The sequence below is a fragment of the Triticum aestivum genome, chromosome 6A, assembly GCF_018294505.1.
Source record: "Triticum aestivum cultivar Chinese Spring chromosome 6A, IWGSC CS RefSeq v2.1, whole genome shotgun sequence".
Lineage (NCBI taxonomy): Eukaryota > Viridiplantae > Streptophyta > Magnoliopsida > Poales > Poaceae > Triticum > Triticum aestivum.
The window spans coordinates 186,557,174-186,580,986 of NC_057809.1; positions in this window are offsets into that span (position 1 = coordinate 186,557,174).

The following is a 23,813-nucleotide window of genomic DNA, read 5'->3' on the forward strand; positions in this document are numbered from 1 at the left end:
GCATCAGTGATCTCCCGGACGCCCTCCTTGGGGAGATGATCTCGCTTCTCCCCACCAAGGATTGATGCCGCACCCAAGTCCTCACAATTCGATGGCACCCTCTATGACGCGTCGTGCCCCTTAATCTCAACTATCATCAGCTATCATCTTCAATGATTTTGAAATCCCCAGAGCCATCATCTCCTCCCACCAGGGCTCCGTTCAAAGCCTCTACATGCCGTCATGCTACCTGAGCAAGCATACCATGCCCTGCATGGTGGACGCCTGGCTGAAATCCCCTGAATTCACAAAACTACAGCTGCTTGAGTTCTACTATTCCCCTGGAAATCACCTACCAGATACCGAACGCCATCTACCTGTGCCCTCAGCACCGATGTCCATCTTGTTGTTTTCCTCCTCTCTCCACACCGCCACCTTTGCATTGTGTGACCTACCAGACAATCTAGTACTAAACCTTCGACCCCCATTTCTCAAGAAACTTTCACTTGTGCGGGTTCGTATATTGGAGGCCTCATTGCATAGCATCATCCACTCCAGTTGCCCTGCCCTGGAGTGCTTGGTGCTTGTTTTCACAGTTACAATCGGTTGTCTCCAAATAAAGTCGCCTAACCTTGTAAGAATTGGAATTTCTTTTGACGAAAGGCACCTCATCATCCAAGATGCCACTTCACTTCAAAGCTTGATCCTTGATTCTAGTTATTCATCGTCACAAATAACCATCATCTCTGCACCTAAACTGGAGACCTTGGGTGTAATACATGATCTCTGTGCTCATTTCAAGATGGTGTTTGGCTCCATAGTTCTTCAGGTACTTTATATTATCATCTACACTTGTAACCATAAGCTGCATTTTAAATTTCTGCGCATAAGTTATATATCATCTTAGAGTACACATTTTGTACTAATATTATATTCTATGCTCAATGAAGAGTTTCTCCATGGATAGCCTATGAATGGTGTTGGGGATATAACTATTAGGTATGACCTGCCTAGGAGGGGCCGGGTCATCCCTATGGCAATTAATCTCAATGAAGCCCAAGAGCATATGGCGGTTCATAGAGGGCCCAAACCCGAAGGTGGCTTAAAGCCCACGAATATAAACCGCCATGTATGTAGACTTGTTTTGTAAGGTAGGAAAGAAAGGTCACCGAGCCGGATACGTTGTATAAGTCGGTCGGGAAACTATAGGCCACACGGCGTCAACCCGTGTATATAAGGGGACAACCCAGTGGCGGCTTAGGACAAGAAAGAAGAGATCGAGAGCCGGGTCAAGCGTATTTTCTCCCTGCTCATCGAAACCCTAACAATACCACCTACAACTGGATTAGACTTTTACCTTCACCATAAGGGGCCGAACCAGTATAAACTCCTCGTGTCCTTTGTCCCGATTAACCCCTTTAAGCTAACCTCATCGCGATGGCTCCACGACTAAGTACTCACACTAGGACATCTGCCGTGACAATTCCACGACAGTTGGCGCCCACCGTGGGGCTATCGCATGATGGTTTCAAGTTCTTAGAGGGCAACTTTGAAGGGGTCAAGGGAGACACTGTGGGCCGGATGACCAAGAGGCATCACGGCAAGCTCTACATCGACCACACAGGCTAGGGCCCCGAGGCCGGTTCAATTGAGTATGGGTACCGGGTCCCCTTCGGCGGAATTCACGTCTTCATCGGCAAGATCGGCGAACCAGGCCCTCAGCCGGACATCTGCACCGACATCATCGAGATGGCTCAGCGTGCGAGACCCGCCCGGGTTCAGCCCACCATGAATCGTGCCTTCATGGGATTTATCCATGCAGCGGAATCTGAGGATAGATCGGCATCTGGAGGCGAGACCGTCGATGGCGAGTCATCCACCGGTGAGACCGAGTCATTGTACCAACTGCAAGACGGCCGGCTTGGGGGCTATTCCGATGGCGACAGTATTTCAGACCCTTGTGAGCCGCCGAACCGGGTTGCAATCTTCATGGACGGTACACAGCCCATGCAACACTCATCAACAGCGACAGAGCTGATTTCTGGGTCAGCAGCAGCAGCGGCTGTCGGGGCAGGAGGCCCTGAGTGCCCGCCGGCTTAGGTTTTAATTGACTTACTCGACAAGATGACCGCGCTGTTAACAGCGGTGGTTAACCCGATGGATCAAGATCAGCATAACGCGGCGGTCGTGAAGTTGCGTGACGAGATAGCACAGGCCAAAGACGAGTTAAACACAGAGATCACCAGGATGGCCGAGGAACGGGCTGCTTTGGATGCTCAGGTGAAACGAATTCGGTCACAGTCTTACCGGCTCATGTTAGATCAGAATGCTTCAAATGAAGTTATGAGGAGGAGACATCAGACTCGTCTGCCGTCGGTTTATGAGGCAAGAAATCTCTTTAACACGCCAGGAGCAGGAACCAGTGACCCGGCAGTAGTAAACCGGGTCGAAGCACCTGGGACGGGTATGCCGGTTAAACCACGCACAATAGACCTGCCTCGTCAGAACAATAACCCGCCGCAGCACGTGCCAACGCCACCGGGTCATTATTCTAACCCTTTGGATAACATGATCGCTGCTGTGTCACGTTTGGCGGCTGTCCCGATTGATGGTGAGTCACCGACGACGGTTGAGACACGGAGGGCTAGAGAGCTTCTTCAGACAGCACTGACTCAGCAGCAGGCTTATTATTACAGTCGTGACAGGATTCATTCCACCCCTCGCCCGAGTCAGAGTTACAACAGATGTATTGGTGAGCCGACGGTGTCAAGCAGTGGACGGAACCATAACCCGCCCCGCGAACATAACCCGGCGGGCGGTGGCACTGATGCTCAGAATGTGGTGGATCAGGAAAGAGCCCGTCGAGAGGCCAAGTTAGTGGCACATTATGCGGCCCGTCAATCTACTCCGGTTCGTCCAACCACCTCTGTGGAGACAGGTGTAACCTTTAGAAATTTGGGTTTGCCATGCTTAGTACTGGATCTGCGTAATGAGCGCCCGCCCAAGGATTTCAAAGGTCCTCGCAAGGTGCCTAACTATACAACCGATTTAAGTCCTGAGGCATGGATTGAGAGTTATGAGATGGCCATGGAATTGTTAGATGCCAGTGAGGCTGCATGTGCTAAATATTTCCCCCTGATGTTCGAGGGAACGGCCCGTACTTGGTTGAAGGGGCTCCCTGCTAATTCCATCGGGTCATGGGCCGAGTTAAAGGCCCGATTCATCCAGAACTTCCAGGATACATGTAAACAACCCATGTCAATTGTGGATCTAGCCTCCTGTGTTCAAGAAGAAGGTGAGTCAACAACCCATTGGGTGCACCGGGTCTCAACAATCTTGCACTCATCGGATCGCATCAATGCCGACTCAACAGTGTTGATGTTGGAGAACAATTGTCGTTTCATGCCCTTAAAGCGGAAACTAGGGCGGCTCAAACGCCATTGCAATGACATGGGGACGCTCATGGCGGCTCTGGTTAAGTATGTTGACTCTGATAGTACTAAGGACCCCGAGTCTGATGATGAAAAGCTGGGGAAGGGAAGGAAGAGCAACAACGCCAAGGGGCAGCGGCATAACCCAGCGAACCAGGGAGGCAACGGTAAGCGCAAGGCTGATAATAGTTTTGACTTTGTGGCTAACACCAATGCATAGAATAATGGTCAGCGTCGTAAGGGTAAACTGCCCCCACGGGTCAGAGGATCCGGTATTAATCTTGAACAGATGTTAAATCTGCCCTGCCCAAGACATGGTACGCGAGAAAGACCATCCGGGAACCTCTGGAAGGATTGTCACATTATGAAAGAGTACAAGAACTCCAATCTTTATCAAGACAGTCATGGGCCAGGTGGCGGTTCTGGATCCGGCTTTCACGGTCCGGGTTATGGCGGTGGCGGTTCTAACTCTGGATTCCAGGGAAATCAAGGTAATCACAGCAATCAAGGTGGTTACAACCAGCAGAGTAATTAGGGGGGTCAACAGCAGCAACAGTCTGGTTATCAGAGCAACCCAAAGTAGTTGAATAGTGGGAAGTATCATGTCTTTATCACTAGCTTGTGTAAGCGTGACCAGAAGCTTCATAGGAGGTCAGTCAATGCTGTTGAGCCGATGGTTCCTCGTTATCTGCATTGGTCTGAGCAGCCCATCGTGTGGAGTCAGGAAGATCACCCGCCCCGGGTTAATAATCCGGGTCATTTTGCTTGGGTGGTCGCACCTCAGGTCAGAGGGTATAAGTTTGCCAAAGTACTCATGGATGGAGGGAGCAACATCAATATCCTTTATTATGAAACTTTCTGTTGCATGGGATTGACTGGTAAAAATCTTAAGTCGTCAAACACTGTTTTCCATGGCGTGGTGCCTGGTAAGTCAGCATATCTAGTTGGTAAGATAGCTCTGGAAGTTGTTTTTGGAGATGATGATGTCTCTAGGTCAGATACGGTGACCTTTGAAGTGGTCAAGATCCACAGCCCATATCATGCTCTGTTTGGACAGCCGGCTTATGCCAAGTTTATGGTGCGGCCGTGTTATGTGTATCTATATCTCAAGATGCCGGGTCACAAGGGAACCATCATAGTGCATGGGAGCCGTAAGGTAGCTCTAGAATGCGAAGAACGGGATGCGGCTTATGCTGAGTCGGTTTGTGCAACAAAGGAGTTAAAATTTTACAAGGACAATGTTGATCTGGCAGATATGACATCATTGAAAAAGCCAACTACAGAGCATGAACTGGTTTTAAAGTTTAAATCAACAGATGATACCAAGATGGTTGATTTTGTTCCTGGTGATTCATCCAAGCAGTTCGGCATCAGTGTTAATCTGGATCCAAAATAGGAAAGCACGCTCATCGAGTTCATCCATGAGAACCGGGACATCTTTGCATGGAAGCCTTCAGACATGCCGGGTGTACCGAGAGAACTCGTTGAGCACATGCTTAACATTGATCCAAAGTTTAAGCCGGTCAAACAATTTCTTTGCCATTTTAATGAGGAGAGACGGAAGGCCATCGGAGAGGAAGTAGCCTGGCTCTTGGCAGCTAGGTTTATCGTTGAAGTTTTCCATCCTGAGTGGTTGGCTAACCCGGTGCTGGTACTTAAGAAGAATGGCACTTGGCGTATGTGTGTGGACTACACGGATTTAAACAAGGCTTGTCCAGCTGATCTTTTTTCTCTCCCTCGTATTGATCAGATTATTGATGCTACGGCGGGTTGTGCGCATTTGAGTTTTTTGGATGCTTATTCTGGTTATCATCAGATCAAGATGGCAGTTAAGGACTAGGAGAAGACAGCTTTCATAACTTCCTTTGGAGCCTTCTGCTATGTGTCTATGCCTTTTGGGCTCAAGAGTGCCCATGCGACTTATCAGAGATGTGTGAATTGCCTTCATAATCAAATTGGGCGTAATGTTTATGCTTAGGTGGATGATATTGTGGTGAAACCTAGAGAGAAAGAGACATTGATAGATGATTTGGAGGAAACCTTTGATAATCTCTGGGTTTATAAAATGATGCTTAACCCGGCCAAGTGTGTTTTTGGTGTACCGGCAGGCAAGCTCTTGGGTTTTTTGGTGTCGAACAGAGGCATTGAAGCTAATCCGGAGAAGATCAAAGCCATCACTTCTCTAACTAACCCGGCGTGTGTCAATGATGTGCAACATCTGGCGGGTCATATTGCGGCTTTAAGCCGGTTCATAAGCCGGTTACGAGAGAAGGCCATCCCTCTGTATCAGATGATGAAAAAGACAGATAATTTTGTCTGGAGTGGTGCCGCTAATGCAGCGTTTGAGGATTTAAAGAAACAACTGGTTGAGCCACCTGTGCTTGCTGCCCCTTTTGATAAGGAGCCTTTGTTGTTATATGTGGCTGTGAATAGCCGGGCTGTCAGTATAGCCATTGTGGTAGAAAGGAAGGAGGCAGTCAAGGAATATCCAGTTCAAAGGCCGATTTACTATTATCAGTGAGGTGCTTATTGAGTCCAATCAGAGGTATTTGCACGGGCAGAAGCTTGTATATGGGGTGTTTTTGGCCAGCCGGAAGCTTAAACACTATTTTGGGTCATCCCATCACTATGGTTAGATCTGCTCCTTTGGGGGATATCTTCCAAAATAGGGAAGCAACTGGCCAGGTTGCTAATGGGCTATTGAGCTTGGACCTCACGGGTTAAAATATGTGCCTCGCACGGCCATTAAGTCTCAGGCGCTGGTGATTTCATCAATGATTGGACAAAGCTGTAGATGCCCGAGGAAAAGCTAGATAACACGTATTGGACTATTCACTTTGATGGGTCTAGGCAGTTGGAGGGCTCTGGGGCTGTAGTTGTTCTAGCTTCCCCTCGAGGTGATAAATTCTGTTATGTTCTCCGTTTGATATTTCCTTGCACTAACAATGCAGCTGAGTATGAGGCCTTGCTCCATGGTCTTCGGATGGCTAAGGAGATGAATTTAAGCCGGGTTAGGTGCTTCGGCGACTCAGACTTGCTAGCTCCGCAAGTCTCTGGTACTTGGGATTCTAAGGGTCCACTCATGGCAGCTTATTGACAAGAGGTGGACGTTATTGCTGGTCACTTCAATGGATATCAAGTTGAGCACGTTGATCGGAGGAAAAATGAAGCGGCGGATGCTTTAAGCCGGTTGGGTTCTCAATGTAAACCGGTGCCGCCTAATGTTTTTCTTGATGTTTTGCATAACCCGTCGGTCAAGTTACCTACATAGGCGGATTTGGCTATCCCTGACCCGGAGGCTCAGTTGGTGGCAGCTCTTCATGTAATTCCATACTAGACAGTTCCTTATTTGGCTTATATGACCCAGGGTGAGTTACCTAAGGATGATACCTTAGCCAGGCAGATAACTCGGCGGTCTAAGTCAATGACAATTGTTAATGGAGAGTTACATCATCGCAGTGTCACAGGAGCATTTCAACGTTGTGTTTCTCCAGAGGAGGGCTGTGAGATCCTGCATGAGATTCGTGAAGGAGACTGTGGTCATCAGGCCGGTTCAAAATCTCTTGTGGCTAAAGTTTTTCGTCATGGGTTTTATTGGCTAACAGCTCATGCTGATGCAGAGGACCTGGTCAGAAGGTGTGATGGATGTCAGAAATTTTCATGACGAGCTCATGTGCTGGCTCAAGAATTGAGGATGATTCCAATTACTTGGCCTTTTGAAGTTTGGGGGCTTGAGATGGTTGGGCCTTTCAAAATATCTAAGGATAAGAAGACCCACCTTTTGGTGGCAGTCGATAAGTTCACTAAGTGGGTAGAGGCAGAGCCAGTCAATATGTGTGATGTGACAATGACGGTTCAATTCATGAAGAAGGTGATCTTCTGTTTTGGCTTTCCACATAGCATCATAACAGACAATGTCACTAGTCTCTCTAAAGGTGCCATGGAAGAATTTTGTCAATGTGAGCACATCCGGCTTGATGTGTCGTCAGTGGCTCACCCCCAATCTAATGGTCAAGCTGAGAGAGCAAACCAAGAGATTCTGAAAGGCATCAAGCCTCGGCTTATAGTTCCCCTACAGAGAACGCCGGGTTGTTAGGTGGAGGAGTTACCTTCCATATTATGGAGCATCAATACCACCCCTAACAGATCTACGGGATACATGCCTTTCTTCATGGTTTACAGAGCAGAGGCAATTCTCCCTAGTGACATCCGTCATGACTCACCTCGTGTGGCGGCTTATGTTGAAGTTGACAATGAAAAAGCACGTCAGGAAGCACTTGGCCTATTGGATGAGGAGCGTGACATCGCGGCGGCTCATTCAGCGATTTACTAGCAAGATCTACGCCGTTACCATAGCCGCCGGGTTAAAACCAGAACTCTCAAAGAAGGCGATCTAGTGCTCCGGCTTATCCAGGATCAGACTGATATGCACAAGTTATCCCCACCTTGGGAAGGACCCTTTGTGGTTAGCAAGAATCTGAACAATGGGTCATATTACCTTAACGATGTTCGAGACCACAAGGACTCATGCACGTCGGAGGAAGAGACCCGCCAGTCGTGGAATATTGCTCATCTTCGGCCTTACTACACTTGAGCCACTCGCTCTTCCAATGTACATATTTTGACATTGTATATATTATGATCAATATAATAAAGCCAGCATCCCTGTTAAAGCAGGGCCTCTGTCGTTGTTTCTCTTTAAATAATGAGTTTTTGGTCACATAGGGGCTTCTGCTTTATACAAGCAAAGTTATTATTACCCTTTGATCCGGCTTATAGGCCACAAGAAAACTTGGGGGCTTGCTACCCAGGTTAAAGGGATTGAAGAGAGTCTGTTGCAAAAGCACAACTCAAACATAGGTGCCCCTTGAGCACAACTCAAAATATTGCTTGGGGGCTCTTTTGTTCTAAAGAACAAGAGTTGCTATAACCATTGTAATGGGCTTAAACGCCAGGCTTGGAAGCCAGGTGTATTCACCTAAAACCCCGGGTTATCCTGCCTTTTTAAGTATGTCACTCCGCCCAGGTAATCCTGGAAAGACCCGCCGAACGTCTGACAAGTCAATCTTATGCAGACCCTGAACTTGTCAAAGTTAAAACGACGATTGGTTAATGTGAGGTCCATCTTATAAGGTTTGTAAAACAGTGTAACTCAGTGGCCTAGCAGCCCATGAAAAGCCTCGTTTTGGGCCTGGCAGCCCATGAAAAGCCTCGCTTCTCGTTTGTTTTTTATTAAACAGATTCTTTATTTTTGAGGGTTATTTGACAAGATTTATAAAGCTTGATTGTAAATCACCGGTGTTTATTAACCCGGTCTGGCTTTTGACTATAAGTCGCCAATATGAGATAACATCCGGTGTTTATTAACCCGGCCTGGTCTTCGACTATAAGTTGCCAGTATGAAATAAAGATAATATCCGGTGTTTATTAACCCGGTCCGGCTTTGTTCATAAGCCGGCAATCTCTGATAATTACCAGTGTCCAAAATCTTGGGTTATCGCCCTTACTGCACTTGCTTAGTAAACCAACAAGTGTGATCAAATATCACAGGTATGACATATTTTTAATCATATATGGTTATTATTCAGTCCAGGCTTGGTTATCAATTATGATAATTTCTATTGGGGCATTATAACCCGTCCAGCGATAAACCGCCAGGACACTTTTCATCTGTTGTATGCAGGAACAGACTCAAAATTGATAATATCATAATGCGTATGTGGCATATTTTCGCATAACGGATAAATAGTATCATGAACAGCAAAATATGCATGATGGCATAGCAGCATAAGTGTTTAAAGCTAGCCTATTACAAGGCGCTTGGTGCCCACAAGGATAATTGTTTTTAAGTCTTGTAATCAGCAGATGATAAACCAGCCCCGGTTCATGAATCTTAGCCTGGCTGACTCGAGGGTTGTGACTCATCCCTTGCCAGTTCATCTTCCTCCTCCACTGTCTGGAACTTGGGTTTGGACCAGTCAAAGCCACACAAGGCGATGAATTCAGCTTCATCGTCAATCAGATCAGACGGATCAATATCGGGGGCGAAAATGTGCTTATGAATGGGCGGAATTAAGTCCATCACTTTATATGAAAAAGTCTGCATATTCTGATTATCTGCATCATAATTCGGCTGGTACTTGGTGAGGTTGGTCTCTTCAGCAATGATTGTGGCATGCAGATGAATCTCTTTGACACATGTGGCAAAGTCATTTTGGTCAAAAGAGGTTCCATCTTCCTTGAGACTAGGATACCCACTAGCTATGTTTGTCGGGTCTAGTTCTAGTACCCAGGCTTTGGCATGACATAAGGCTATTACAGCTCTGGTTCTAGCACAAGACCATTTGATTCCTTGAAATCTGGTGGGTAAGATGGACAACTTCTTCAAGACATCACTTAAAATATTTGGTCCTTGATTCATTGGCGAAATAGTAGCAAGCGTCTGCTGAGCTCCAGTGTATAATTGCTTGACCAAAGTATAAACCGCCTTGAGTTTCACCAATGTGTCTCGGCTAAGGTTGCTGGTCCTGGGACATGAAACAAAAAGTGCAAAGATTGGTTAAGTGGCGACTTATGGTATGATGACAAATACTTATTCTGAATAAATAACAAGGCGACTTACCAAAGATTGCAGAAACCATCTAAGACACACGGTTCTTTAAACCGGTGAATCCAGTGGTAACTTCTTCCAGAGATGCCTCTGCTTTCTCAGCACGTTGAATCAGGGCAGTCTTTTCATTCGCCCAAGCTTCTTTTTCCACAGTAAAATCGATCTTCAATTTTTCAGCTTCAGACACACTAAACTGAAATTTTGATTCAGCCTTTTTTGTCTTAGTCTCCTGAGCCGCTAGCTGGGCCTTGGCTTCGGACAATTTAGTTTCCAATTCTCTGGTAGCAGGCTGCATACAGGACAAGTTTGTTAAGTTTCATGGCGGATTACAATAATACAAGTCCCAAGTTCTTTGCAAGTAACAACACTAGGCACTTGGGGGCTAATGTCTGTCAACGCAATTTTTCAAAAGAATCGGTTCTTTCTAAAGTCCCAAGTGCTTTGCAGGAAACAACACTTGACACTTTGGGGCTAATGCACATTGCTTGTTTTCTTTCTAAGGATGAGCCGGGTGTGCTCTTGACAGTCCCAACCGACTCATGGGGGCTATGCAGTTAAGTTCTGTTCTTTTACACAATGATTAATAGGACCGGCTCATTCATACTGATTAAGCCAGCCCTTGGGGATTACAGATGCAAAGTTATGCCATCATCAGAACCTGGTTTAAAGTTTTTAAACCGGACTTGGAGGGAGTCTAGAACATAAGCTTGTAAATATTTCAAGTCTACAAATTATTCAAGTTTCTCATAATTACAAGACTTGGGGGCTGGCAGGATATATATATGTGTATATATACATGTATGTATAGTGTTACTATTCATCACCCAGTGTGCAGAATAAGTTATTCTTCACCCGAGGTAATCTTACGATCATTTCATAATTAAATTACGTTTGTAATTTAAATAGTTACATTTTTATTGATTCACTACATAAAATTTGGCATAAGAAAATAAAAATATAGGTCATAAGACAAGAAAATTTACAGTTTATGTGTATTTTACACTATGTTTTTACGTTTGTAATTTTAGATAACATAAAATATTTTTTACAACGATTATATATTTTCTTACGGTCTCTTTTTACGTCAGAAATAAGACAAAACTTACGGAACGTAAAATTACGAGGCATTGATGGTAAAATAGAGGGGGGTGAAGAATAACTATTCCTCACCCAGGGTGACGAATAGCGCGACCCTATATATATGGTGCATTTGTTTAACCATTTCAATCTCCAAGTCACGGTTGGAATGCACTTGACTGGACATAGCCAGATAATACTTCACTAGTACTCGGTTGAGCATAGTGGGAGACATCAAACCTTACTTTCTGTCTTTCCATGACTTCTTGTTTGGCCGAATGTCTCACTAGTATCGTTGGATTCCCAGGCTCAGTAAATGCGGTGCCAGTGATTACAACATCATCAGCCTGAATCTCCGATGGGTTAACTAATCTTGACGGTTGAATACTCGACGAATCGATAGTGGTTTCATCAACAGACGGCTCAGGTATTTCAGGTTGAGCGTTGAGAGGAGGATCTTCTAGCTTTTCAGGATGTTCTAATGCAATGGTTGGCTGTTCTGGTTCAGTAGCTTTCGGACCCTCGGCCGGCTTTGTGGTTTTTGCTTTCTTGTTGGGTTTTGCTTGACCGCTAAAAAGAATTTGGACAAGTCAGTATAATGATAAAGATATAAAGGTACAAAAGAAAGATATTTATTATTACCCAGGGGCAGTCTTGAAAGCTGGCAGTTGAGTCTGCGATGAGTCGCCAGAGGAGGAATGGGAAATCTCCTGCAAGGATGGAATCAAATTTGAGTGATTAATGAAAGTAACTCGCTGGTAAATACAAGGGTTAAGGTTAAAAAGAACCTCATTTTGGCGTTTCCGAAGAGTGTTCGGTAAGCCGGAGGATAAATCGTCATCTCCACCAGTCCGGGTCTGGCGGCGGCTCTCATGTTGTTGTCGTTTTATGAGAAAATGAGGATCTAAATAAGCCAAGGGGTGTGAAAACCTTACTTTCCGGGTTACCCGCCGAAGTTTCTGCCTTGGTAAAGGTTCTGAGTCAGAGGAAATAGTAGTTACCTCTTCTTCGACTGCTTCGACTGTAAAGGTTCTGAGTCAGTGTCAATAAGGTTGTTAAAAAACAAGCCAAGAGAATCAAGGGCTATCTCCGACTCAGAGGCATCATCCAGCTTTAGCAATTTAGAGGCGATTGGTTTCTTTCTAGACCTCCTATTGGTCTTTTTGGCGACTCTCACAGCAGCTTTAGCCTTTTTGGCGGCCTCATGGTCATATTTGGCCTTCCAAAAGTCAGATTTAGCGTGTGGAAGGATAACATATTTTGAGTTCATGCAATGTTTAAGTGCCGAAGGAAAAGAAATCAAAAGATTTACCTCTAGCGCCAGGTTAAGCTTGCCGAAAGGATTCAAACCTACTTTGTTGTAGTCTTCATATTTGCTATTTACAAGCGTGGTTGCCATCTCAATGATGCATTCTCCAGTCAGTCGAAGAGAGCTATGGCGTAAGGGATCATCTATTCCTCAGGTATATGTACACATCAAGCCAGTCGGCGGCTTAAGGGTATGATCCGCCATGCGACCCAGCAATGGATTAAGTCGACTCCAGTTAAGCCGTTTCCTAGCAAGGCTTGAACTTTTCTGATTGTAGGGACAAGTTTCTTGCGTTTGGCGACGGAAAGTTTATCAGGGAGTTGGTACTTTGAGTCAAGACGCTCAGGTCGATAACCCAGCAACGGATTTTCATCAGACGACAAGATATCTTTGCAGTAGAACCATGTTTCGTTCCAGTCTTTGGGATGGCTTGGCAGAGCTACTTGAGGGAAGATGGCATCTCGTCTGCGTTGAATTGAGATCCCGCCGAGCTCCAAGCTGGGCCCATTTGTGAACTCGTTCTGCCGGTTCAGGTAGAAATACTCTCTGAAAAGCTCAACACTAGGCTCTTCTTGAAGGTATACCTCACAAAAGACTTGGAAGTTACAAATGTTTGATATGGAATTGGGTCGAATGTCTTGCGGATGGAGTTTGAAGAAGTGTAGGATATCTCTAAAGAATTTAGAGCCGGGTGGCGAGAAACACCAGTTCATATGATCAGTAAATACGATAACTTCACCGTCCTTAGGCTGAGGTTTCTTTTCGCCCGGGTCAGGAATACGGTAATGCATCACTCTTTCATCTGGCAAATATCCAACGGTGACAAAATCCTTCAAGGTGCTCTCAGTGACGATGGAGGGAACCCAGTTGCAGGTCGTGATTGTTTTGGGCGGCATGGTGAAAGAACAACCTAAAAGACAGGAAATAATTTGCCGGCTCAAGATGGTTGATAAAATTGCAAGTTAACAAGTACAATGCATGTTCAGAATGGCGGCTTAAGCAAGGGCTAATGATATATGAAGTAACAATAAGCCGGCAGAATAAGTTGCCATGACTAAAGACATTCAAGATCTACCAAGGCTATAATTTGCTAAGTGTTAGGACAAACAGGTTCCACAGGTTGAGGCTACAAATTCAGATCTACCATTGTTCAGAAAAGAAAATAAACTCGAAACCTATAGAGGCGACAGTGGAAAGGTAGAGGTGCCCTAGAAAAGATCTGTTGTGATGAGGATATATTCTAGTATCAGAAACAGGTGCTAAAACTACTATCGCGCAAAGATTCATGTGTTTTTCGGATCTAATCCATGGATTAAAACAAAGAGAAAGAAGGGCGGCGACGAACACTGACGAACACCGATGAGACCTAGTGGCAGATATATGGCGAAAGAAGGAATGGATGATGTTTGGGCAGCGGAGTGGCACCGCAGTTCTCTGGTCTGATCAGGGTGATGCAGTTGCCGGAGTTGAGGTCGGGGATGAAGGTTGACGGCAGCAGAGCTCGTGCGAGTCGATGCATCGCGAGGAGGAAGAAGGCGAGAAGGAAAAGGAGAAGAATGGAAGGTGACTCCATGGCCCTATTTATAGGCCTGGAAGTACAAACGACGGACGTGGGAATTGAGGAACAGTAAAATGGATATGTGTTGGCACGGGCGCCTCGATCTTCGGAGAGTCAGTAAAGAAAAAGATTTATTAAGATTTGGATTCTATATAATATTAATTGCAGGTGACGTCACGTTGGATTATCGCAACTTTCGGACGTGACGTCATGGCGGGTTACAATACTTCGCAATAAGAGGAGGAAGGATTTTTCTAAGTGTTGAAGATTGACATGAACAAGTTCAAATCAACCTGGGGCCTAATGTTGGGGATATAACTATTAGGTATGACCCGCCCAGGAGGGGCCGGGTCATCCCTATGGCGATTCATCTCAATGAATGAGGGAGTCCTGGACTAAGGGGTCCTCGGGCATCCGGCCTGTTATCTATGGGCCGGACTGATGGGGTGTGAAGACATGAATGCCGAAGACTATACCCGTGTCCAGATTGGACTCTACTTGGCGTGGAATACAAGCTTGGCGACCGACTATGAAGATTCCTTCTCATGTAACCGACTCTATGTAAACCCTAGTTCCTCCCGGTGTCTATATAAACCGGAGGGGTTAGTCCGGAAGGCATATATACTCATTACCATAGTCATTCAGGTTAGACTTCCAGGGTTTAGCCATTACGATCTCGTGGTAGGTCAACTCTTGTAATACTCATATTCATCAAGATCAATCAAGCAGGAAGTAGGGTATTACCTCCATAGAGAGGGCCCGAACCTGGGTAAACATCATGTCCCCCGTCTCATGTTACCATCGATCCTAGACGCACAGTTTGGGACCCCCTACCCGGGATCCACCGGTTTCGACACCGACATTGGTGCTTTAATTGAGAGTCCCATTGTGTCGTCAACGAGAGGTTCGATGGCCCCTCCAATCATCTATAGTGACGCTGTCCAAGGAGAAACCTTCCTCCCTAGACAAATTTTCGTATTCGGCGGCTTCGTACTGCAGGCCAACTCGCTTGGCCATCTGGAGCAGATTGATAGCTACGCCCCTGGCCACCAGGTCAGATTTGGAAGCTTGAACTACGTCGCGGACATCCGTGGAGACTTGATCTTCAGCGGATTTGAGACCGCAGCGATCGCTCCCCTTTGCCCCGATGAACATGACTTAAATCTGTCATCAGATCACGTCCAGGAGATGGTTCTTGTTACTGCAACGGCCTTAGAACTAAAGCTGATCGTGCCATCCGAGGCCACATAATTCCCGGCGTTGGAGACGCACACGGACCCGACACCCCGCAATATTGCGTCCATGGAACCCCGGACTCGTCTCCGGCTATAAGTTCCGGACCGGGTGCGCCAGCGGACACCGAGCTGGATCGGCTATTGATTTCCGAATTTAGCGCCGCAGACATCTTCCAGCACTCACCTTTGGGTGATGTGCTAAACTCTCTAAAGAACTTGTCCTTGGAGAAGGACTCACAACCGGACTATGTTCGGTTCGAGCTAGAGGCAGATGACGAGGAATTTTGCTTCCCACCCGCCACCCACTTCATAGACACGGTCGATGACTTAACCGACGTGCTTGATTACGGCTCCGAAGACATCGACGATATGGATGATGATGCTGACAAGGAGCAAGGCCAGGACCCACCATTTACTAGACGTTGGACAGCCACCTCTTCGTACGATGTGTACATGGTCGACACACCTAAAAAAGCTAGCAACGATGAAAAGGGGGATCCGGTTGCAGATAAACCTTCTGAGACACAGTCCAAGCGCCGGCGCCCTAAACGCCATTCTAAGCCTCATCGCTCAAAAGATGGCAACACTGGCACCGGAGAAAATAGTACTCCGGGCGCCGCTGAAAACAATGAAGACCTTGTTGGAACTGCATCTGAACAGGAGGAACAAGACAACGGGCAAGATGACCCTGATAAATAGGCCATGCCCAATGACCTGAATGATGATAGTTATCGTCCAGTATTTGAAGAAGAGGAGAGCCTCGGCAGCGAGGATTTCATCATGCCTGAGGCACCCCTAGAGCAGGCGCGCTTCAAGCGCTAGCTAATAGCTACTGCTAGAAGCCTAAAGAAAAGCAGCAGCAGCTCCAAGTCGATCAAGACCTACTCATCGACAGATGGACCGATGTCCTGGCAGCCGAAGAATACGACCTCAAGCGCCCAGCCAAGAGTTACCCAAAGCGCAGACTGCTACCTCAGTTTGATGAGGAGGCACCAGATTCCATACCTCCCTCGCGTAACGAGGACCGACCACCATGTGGCCTGGATAGTGCGGCGGACCGACCACCCCGCGGTCGGGATAAAACGGCAACTCGGGCCGAACAATAGCCCGCCCCACCACCTCGTAAAAACAGGGACAAAACAACTCGGGACCATACATACGACCTTCGACAAGACCTGGACAAAAGAGCAGGACACACAAGATCAATCTACGGATCGCGAGGACGTTTCCCTACTCGGGATGACATCTACCTATTCGGACGGAACAAACTTAATCACACCCGGGCCGATGACCGCAGACAGACTTCATCGGAGGTGCGCCGTGACGTGGCCTGCTATAGAGGTGCCGGACACCATCTCTGCTTCACAAATAAGGTGCTGGATCATGAATTCCCCGAGGGGTTCAAGCCCGTCAGTATTGAATCATACGACGAAACAACCAATCCCACAGTGATCGAAGATTTTATTCTCCACATCCACATGGACCGAGGAGATGACCTCCACGCTATCAAATACCTCCCACTAAAGCTCAAAGGGCCAGCTCGACACTATCTAAATAGCCTGCCCGAAAACTCCATCGACAGCTAGGAGGACTTGGAAGAAGCCTTCCTTGACAACTTCGAAGGTACATATGTCCGGCCACCCGATGTCGATGACTTAAGCCACATAGTTCAACAACCTGGAGAATCAGCCAGAAAATTCTTGACTAGGTTCCTAACCAAAAAGAACCAGATCGTTGACTGTCCAGATGCTGAAGCCCTAGCAGCCTTTAAACACATCATCAGTGACGAATGGCTAGCATGCCACCATGGCCAAGAAAAGCCAAAATCCATGGCAGCCCTCACAGCACTCATGACCCGCTTTTGCGCGGGCGAGGACAACTGGCTGGCTCATAGCAAAAACACAGCTAGCAAGGCAGGCCCCTCCAAGGCCAAGAACAGCACCGGCAAGCTCCGACGCAATAGGCACAAACATCGAAACAATGGTGATAACACCAATGACACCACTGTTAACGCCGGATTCAGCGGCTCCAAGTCCGGCCAACGGAAGTAGCCCTACAAAAGCAATAGTGAGGGGCCATGCATCCTGGACCGCATACTCGATCGTCCATGCCAGATACATGGCACTCCAGATAAACAAGCCAATCATACCAACAGAGATTGTTGGTTTTCAAATAGGCTGGCAAGTTGAATGCCAAGAACAAAGAAAAGGGATCACAAAGCGAGGACGAGGACAAAGATCCCCGGCAGCCAAACACTGGGGGGCAGAAGAAATTCCCCCCTCAAGTCAAAACGGTGAACATGATATACGCTACACACATCCCCAAAAGGGAGCGCAAGCGAGCACTCTGGGACGTCTACGCGGTAGAGCCAGTCGCCCCAAAATTCAATCTGTGGTCATCATTCCTGATCACCTTCCATCGTGGAGATCACCCAACCAGTATCTGCCATGGCGATTCGGCCGCACTGGTCCTCGACCCAATCATCGACGGATTCCACCTAACATGAGTCCTGATGGACGGTGGAAGCAGCCTCAACCTGCTCTATCAGGATACAGTGACGAAGATGGGCATTAATCCATCACGAATCAAACCCACAAGAACTACCTTAAAAGGAGTCATACCAGGCGTAGAGGCCCGTTGTACGGGCTCAATCACGCTGGAGGTGGTCTTCGGTTCTCCGTACAACTTCTGAAGCGAAGAGTTAATCTTCGATATCGTCCCCTTCCGCAGCGGCCACCACACACTGCTCGGACGAACCGCGTTTGCTAGATTCAACGCAGTGCCACACTGTGCTTATCTCAAGCTCAAGATGCCCGGTCCACACAGCATCATAACAGTCAATGGCAACACTGAATGCACCCTCTGAATAGAAGAGCACACAACCACCCTTTCAGCAGAGGTACAAAGTGGCCTTCTCAAGCAGAACCGTAGTCCGGCTGCCGAGCTCCTGGACATCACCAAGAGGGTCCGGACCACATCGCAACAGGACAGCACGGCTCCTCAAGAGCTCGATTAGCAACTCGGCCTCCGTCCCAGTCCCGATGAGGTAGTGGCATTCGTACCACGCGTACATAACTACGCACTCAAAATTCCATGGTCATTGACGGAGGCACAAGCTAGGCCGGGATCTACAGTTCAGCTAGACCGCCCCCGGACACACATATAACTTCACTATTTCCTTTTCCTTTTTTTCTCAGGTTTGTCTTATGTGGGCCTCCTTTGACGGCCTGATTAATGGTCATGTCAAAGGATAAACACACCGTATTGACATGGAGCACATGCGTACATGGGAAGCCCTAGAGGCTAACTCAACGATTACTCTATCCGTTTTCAGGACCCACACGCAGCTCACCTTTGGTTGTGGCATGGCAAATAGTCGGTTGCTTATTGCACTATTTTGTATCAATGCGCTTGGATGCATTAACCCGACTATAATGGAAACAGTTCATGATCCAAGTTCAAGGGCCCCAGATCCTACCTCTGTTTTCCCTCTGTTTTCCTTTAAATTACTTATTTCTTAGCAACCGTACACTCTGGTACATTTCATATTTACCAGGGGCTCCCCATCGCCCCACGATACGGTAACAAAGTCCGAACAATCCTTAAAGATAAGTTCGGCACCCTGAATTTAGCATTATATGCATTGGCTCCGAATCATGTCTTTGGTCAATAGTTGCATTGCCCAGCTCCTGTGCTTGCTACCCTACGTTCTGCTAAATCGGCTAGGGTAGTAAAGGGAGAACTATTGCGATTGTGCCCTGGCCTTGACCAGATGAGCACCTCGGTAGAGAAAGCCGAAAACTGGCTGTCATGATACGGCGAGAGCCGGTCAGCTATTCGAGGGGTACAAATCGTTGGAGACTTTTCCGCATTATGCGAAAGATCGGCACTTCCCGATCAGATGCTGACAGCACTCTGGCTTGAACCAGGGGCTGCGCACATGCTTTATTAGGAAACTCATATGGCTAAGTGAGGGTGTTTAAGCCGTATAGTCGGATTTCCTTGTTCGTTGCGGTGAACAACTCCTTCAAGGACCATGTAATTGGATCAAGATTGTTTAGATTCCATCACGAACACCTCCTTACTACCTACGTGAGGGCAAAAGCCGATGACTGGCCAACCCTCAGACTACATGCAACACGGCCGCACAGGAGGAAACAATTAAAGCATAGCAAAATTAAATTACAAAACAGGCTTTGTTTTCATAATACAAGGCAAAAGCAACATGAACACATTCATTCAAACACAATGTCCTGTGAACATTGTGCTGCCGCAAGGCGAGACCCCTCCAGGACATCCACAAAATACCGTTCGGGTGTGCGGTGCTCCTTGCCCTCCGGTGGCCCTCTGGTCACCTCGACGGCGTCCATCTTCGCCCACCACATCTTGCAACGGGCGAAGGCCATGCGCGCACCTTCAATACAGGCCGAGCTCTTGACGACATCTAGTCGAGGACAAGCCTTCACCATACGCCTCACGAGTCTGAAGTAGCTTCCTGGCATAGCTTTGGCTGGCCATAGCAGGATTATCGAATCCTTAATGGCTAGTTCGGCCACCCTATGCAGCTCCACCAGCTGTTTCAGCTGATCGGTGAAGGACACAGGATGCTCCGGCGCCGCATACTGCATCCATTATAGCTTCTCCATAGAACCCCCTCCTTCAGCTCGATAGAACTCCACAGTGTCTGTTACACTACGTGGCAAATCGGCAAAAGCCCCTAGGGAACTCCGAACCCGGGTCAGTAAATGGTACCGCTTCTCAGCATACTTGCTTTGCATTTTAAATGCCTTACCCGCCGTGATCTTCTTGGCCTCCTGGATCTCCTAGAGGGCGGCCACGGCCTCATTCCGTGCGGTCTCCGTGCTTTGATGAGCCTTGGCGAGTTCGGCCCCTTGAACCGACGCATCATGCTCCAAGGCCTCGCATTTTTTCACCGCATCCTGGAGCTCCTGCTGGACTTATTTGACCTGGGCCTTGAGCTTCTTACGTGTGGCTTGCCGCTGGACAGCCTTCTCCTCGGCATCGCCTAGGGCCTTCCTCAGGGCCTCGACCTCGGTCGCGTCTCCTGCATAGATTACGACACCGTTGAAAATATACAACGCCTACTCCTTCCGAACACACAGCAAGTTGTCACTCACCTTGCTTCTGCTGGAGCCGAACCTTAACCTCGCCGAGCTCGCTCTCGGTCCGCTCTAGCCTCTGCCTCAGTTCAGAGACTTTGGCAGCATGCGAGGTTGCGGCCAACAACGACGCCTGCTTATTCATACATATTACGTTAGTCCCCTACAATAAGAGATTGATCCTCTGTCCAGTTTTTCTCGCCGAACACCGGACAGTGTCTCAGGGGCTACTGACTACATGGGGTTTTTCTCTTCCTATGTCACTTACCTCGAAACCTGTCAACAGGTTGCTGCAGGCTTCGTTCGGTCCACTCTTGGCGGACTAAACCTTCTTGATCACCGCACCCATAAGGACACGGTGCTCGTCCACAACGGAGGCCCCTCATAGCGGCTCCATCAGGTTATCTGGCGCCCCTGGATGGACAGGGGCCACCGGTGGAATCGGCGCACCCCCCTCCTTAAAAGGGGGCTGCTCGCCTGATTCCGGAGCCAGATGGGTCACCGGAATCGTATCCGGCTGAGGGCCGAACTGAATACGGCCCTCTTCGCCAGTCTCCATGGGGATCTGTTCCCCCATGTGTCCGACAGTGGAGGTCTCACCTTGTGGCGCCTCCCAGACAGCGTCCTGGGCTCCTCCCCGGCTCGGAGCGGCCCTCCGGGATAACACTTCGGTGTCGTCCCTGGCCCCGGGGGAATAAGCAGGCGGTGGCGACATGCTCGCCATCTCCGACGGAGCCAACGAACCTCCAGATGAGGATCACTGGATAAGGTCGCGGGCCGGACTGCAATAGTACAGTTAACTATGTCAAGATAATGAAAAGAAAGGGTCGGATGTGCGCATGAGCAAGCTGTGTCACTTACGATGCGGCCTGGGGCTTAGTGCGGGGGCATCGTTCCGGACTGTTGTCAACGTCCCACACGGTGTTGACCGCTGGGATGCCCTTCCCCTTCTTGGGCGTTTCCGCCTCCAGATGCGCCGAAGCCGCCCTCTTCTTCTTCCTCTCCTCAGGGGGAGGGTTGTTTTCCTCCTCCTCCTCCTCTTCCTCGTCACTGTTGATGTCTACTACACAACCTTCTTCTTGTAGACGTTGTTGGGCCTCCAAGTGCAGAGGTTTGTAGGACAGTAGCAAATTTCCCTCAAGTGGATGACCTAAGGTTTATCAATCTGTAGGAGGCGTAGGATGAAGATGGTCTCTCTCAAGCAACCCTGCAACCAAATAACAAAGAGTCTCTTGTGTCCCCAACAAACCCAATACAATGGTAAATTGTATAGGTGCACTAGTTCGGCGAAGAGATGGTGATACAAGTGGTATATGGATAGTAGATAAAGGTATTTGTAATCTAAAATTATAAAAACAGCAAGGTAACAAGAGATAAAAGTGAGCATAAACGGTATTGCAATGCTAGGAAACAAGGCCTAGGGTTCATACTTTCGCTAGTGTAAGTTCCCTCAACAATAATAACATAATTGGATCACATAACTATCCCTCAACATGCAACAAAGAGTCACTCCAAAGTCACTAATAGCGCAGAACGAACGAAGAGATTATGGTAGGGTACGAAACCACCTCAAAGTTATTCTTTCCAATCAATCCATTGGGCTATTCCTATAAGTGTCACAAACAGCCCTAGAGTTCGTACTAGAATAACACCTTAAGATACAAATCAACCAAAACCCTAATGTCACCTAGATACTCCAATGTCACCTCAAGTATCCGTTGGCATGATTATACGATATGCATCACACAATCTCAATTCATCTATTCAACCAAGACAAAGGACCTCAAAGAGTGCCCCAAAGTTTCTATCGGAGAATCACGACGAAAACGTGTGCCAACCCCTATGTATAGGTTCCCAATGTCACGAAAACCGCAAGTTGGTCACCTTAACATACATCAAGTGGCACGTGGTATCCCATTGTCACCACAGATATCCACGGTAAGACATACATCAAGTGTTCTCAAGTCTTTAAAGACTCAATCCGATAAGATTACTTCAAAGGGGAAACTCAATTCATTACAAGAGAGTAGAGGGGGGGGGGAAGAAACATCATAGGATCCAAATATAATAGCAAAGCTCGCGATACATCAAGATCGTATCATCTCAAGAACACGAGAGAGAGAGAGAGAGAGAGAGAGATCAAACACATAGCTACTGGTACATACCCTCAGCACCGAGGGAGAACTACTCCCTCCTCGTCATGGAGAGCACTGGGATGATGAAGATGGCCACCGGTGAGGGTTCCCCCCTCCGGCAGGGTGCCGGAACAGGGTCCCGATTGGTTTTTGGTGGCTACGGAGGCTTCTGGCGGCGGAACTCCCCATGTATGTTGCGTTCTGGAAGTTTTAGGTCACGTGGGTATATATGGGTGCAGGGAGGACGTCGGAGGAGCCACGGGGGTCCCAAGAGACAGGGGGCGCACCCTAGGGGGGGGGGGCGCCCCCGCCCCTCGTGAGCACCTCGTGTCTCCCCTGACGTGGGGTCCAAGTTCATCAGGTGTGTTTCCTTCCAAAAATAACTTCTCCAGTTGATTTCGTTCCGTTTCGACTCCGTCTGATATTCCTTTTCTTCGAAACACTGAAATAGGCATAAAATAGCAAATCTGGGCTGGGCCTCCGGTTAATAGGTTAGTCCCAAAAGTAATATAAAAGTGGATAATAAAGCCCAATATTGCCAAAAATAGTAGATAATATAGCATGGAGCAATCAAAAATTATAGATACGTTGGAGACGTATCAGGCATCCCCAAGCTTAATTCCTACTCGTCCTCGAGTGGGTAAATGATAAAAAAGAATTTTTGATGCGGAGTGCTACTTGGCATAATTTCAATGTATTTTTTCTTAATTGTGGTATTAATATTCAGATCCGAAAGATTCAATACAAAAGTTTAATATTGACATAAAAATAATAATACTTCAAGCATACTAACTAAGCAATCATGTCTTCTCAAAATAACATGGCCAAAGAGAGCTATCCCTACAAAATCATATAGTCTGGCTGTGCTCCATCTTCACCACACAAAGTATTTAAATCATGCACAACCCCGATGACAAGCCAAGCAATTGTTTCATACTTTTGATTTTCTCAATCTTTTTCAATCTTCACGCAATACATGAGCGTGAGCCATGGACATAGCACTATAGGTGGAATAGAATGGTGGTTGTGGAGAAGACAAAAAGGGAGAAGGTAGTCTCACATCGACTAGGCGTATCAACGGGCTATGGAGATGCCCATCAATAGATATCAATGTGAGTGAGTAGGGATTGCCATGCAACGGATGCACTAGAGCTATAAATGTATGAAAGCTCAACAAAAGAAACTAGTGTGTGTGCATCCAACTTGCTTGCTCACGAAGACCTACGGCAATTGAGGAGGCCCATCATTGGAATATACAAGCCAAGTTCTATAATGTAAAATTCCCACTAGTATATGAAAGTGACAACATATGAGACTCTCTATATGAAGAACATGGTGCTACTTTGAAGCACAATATAT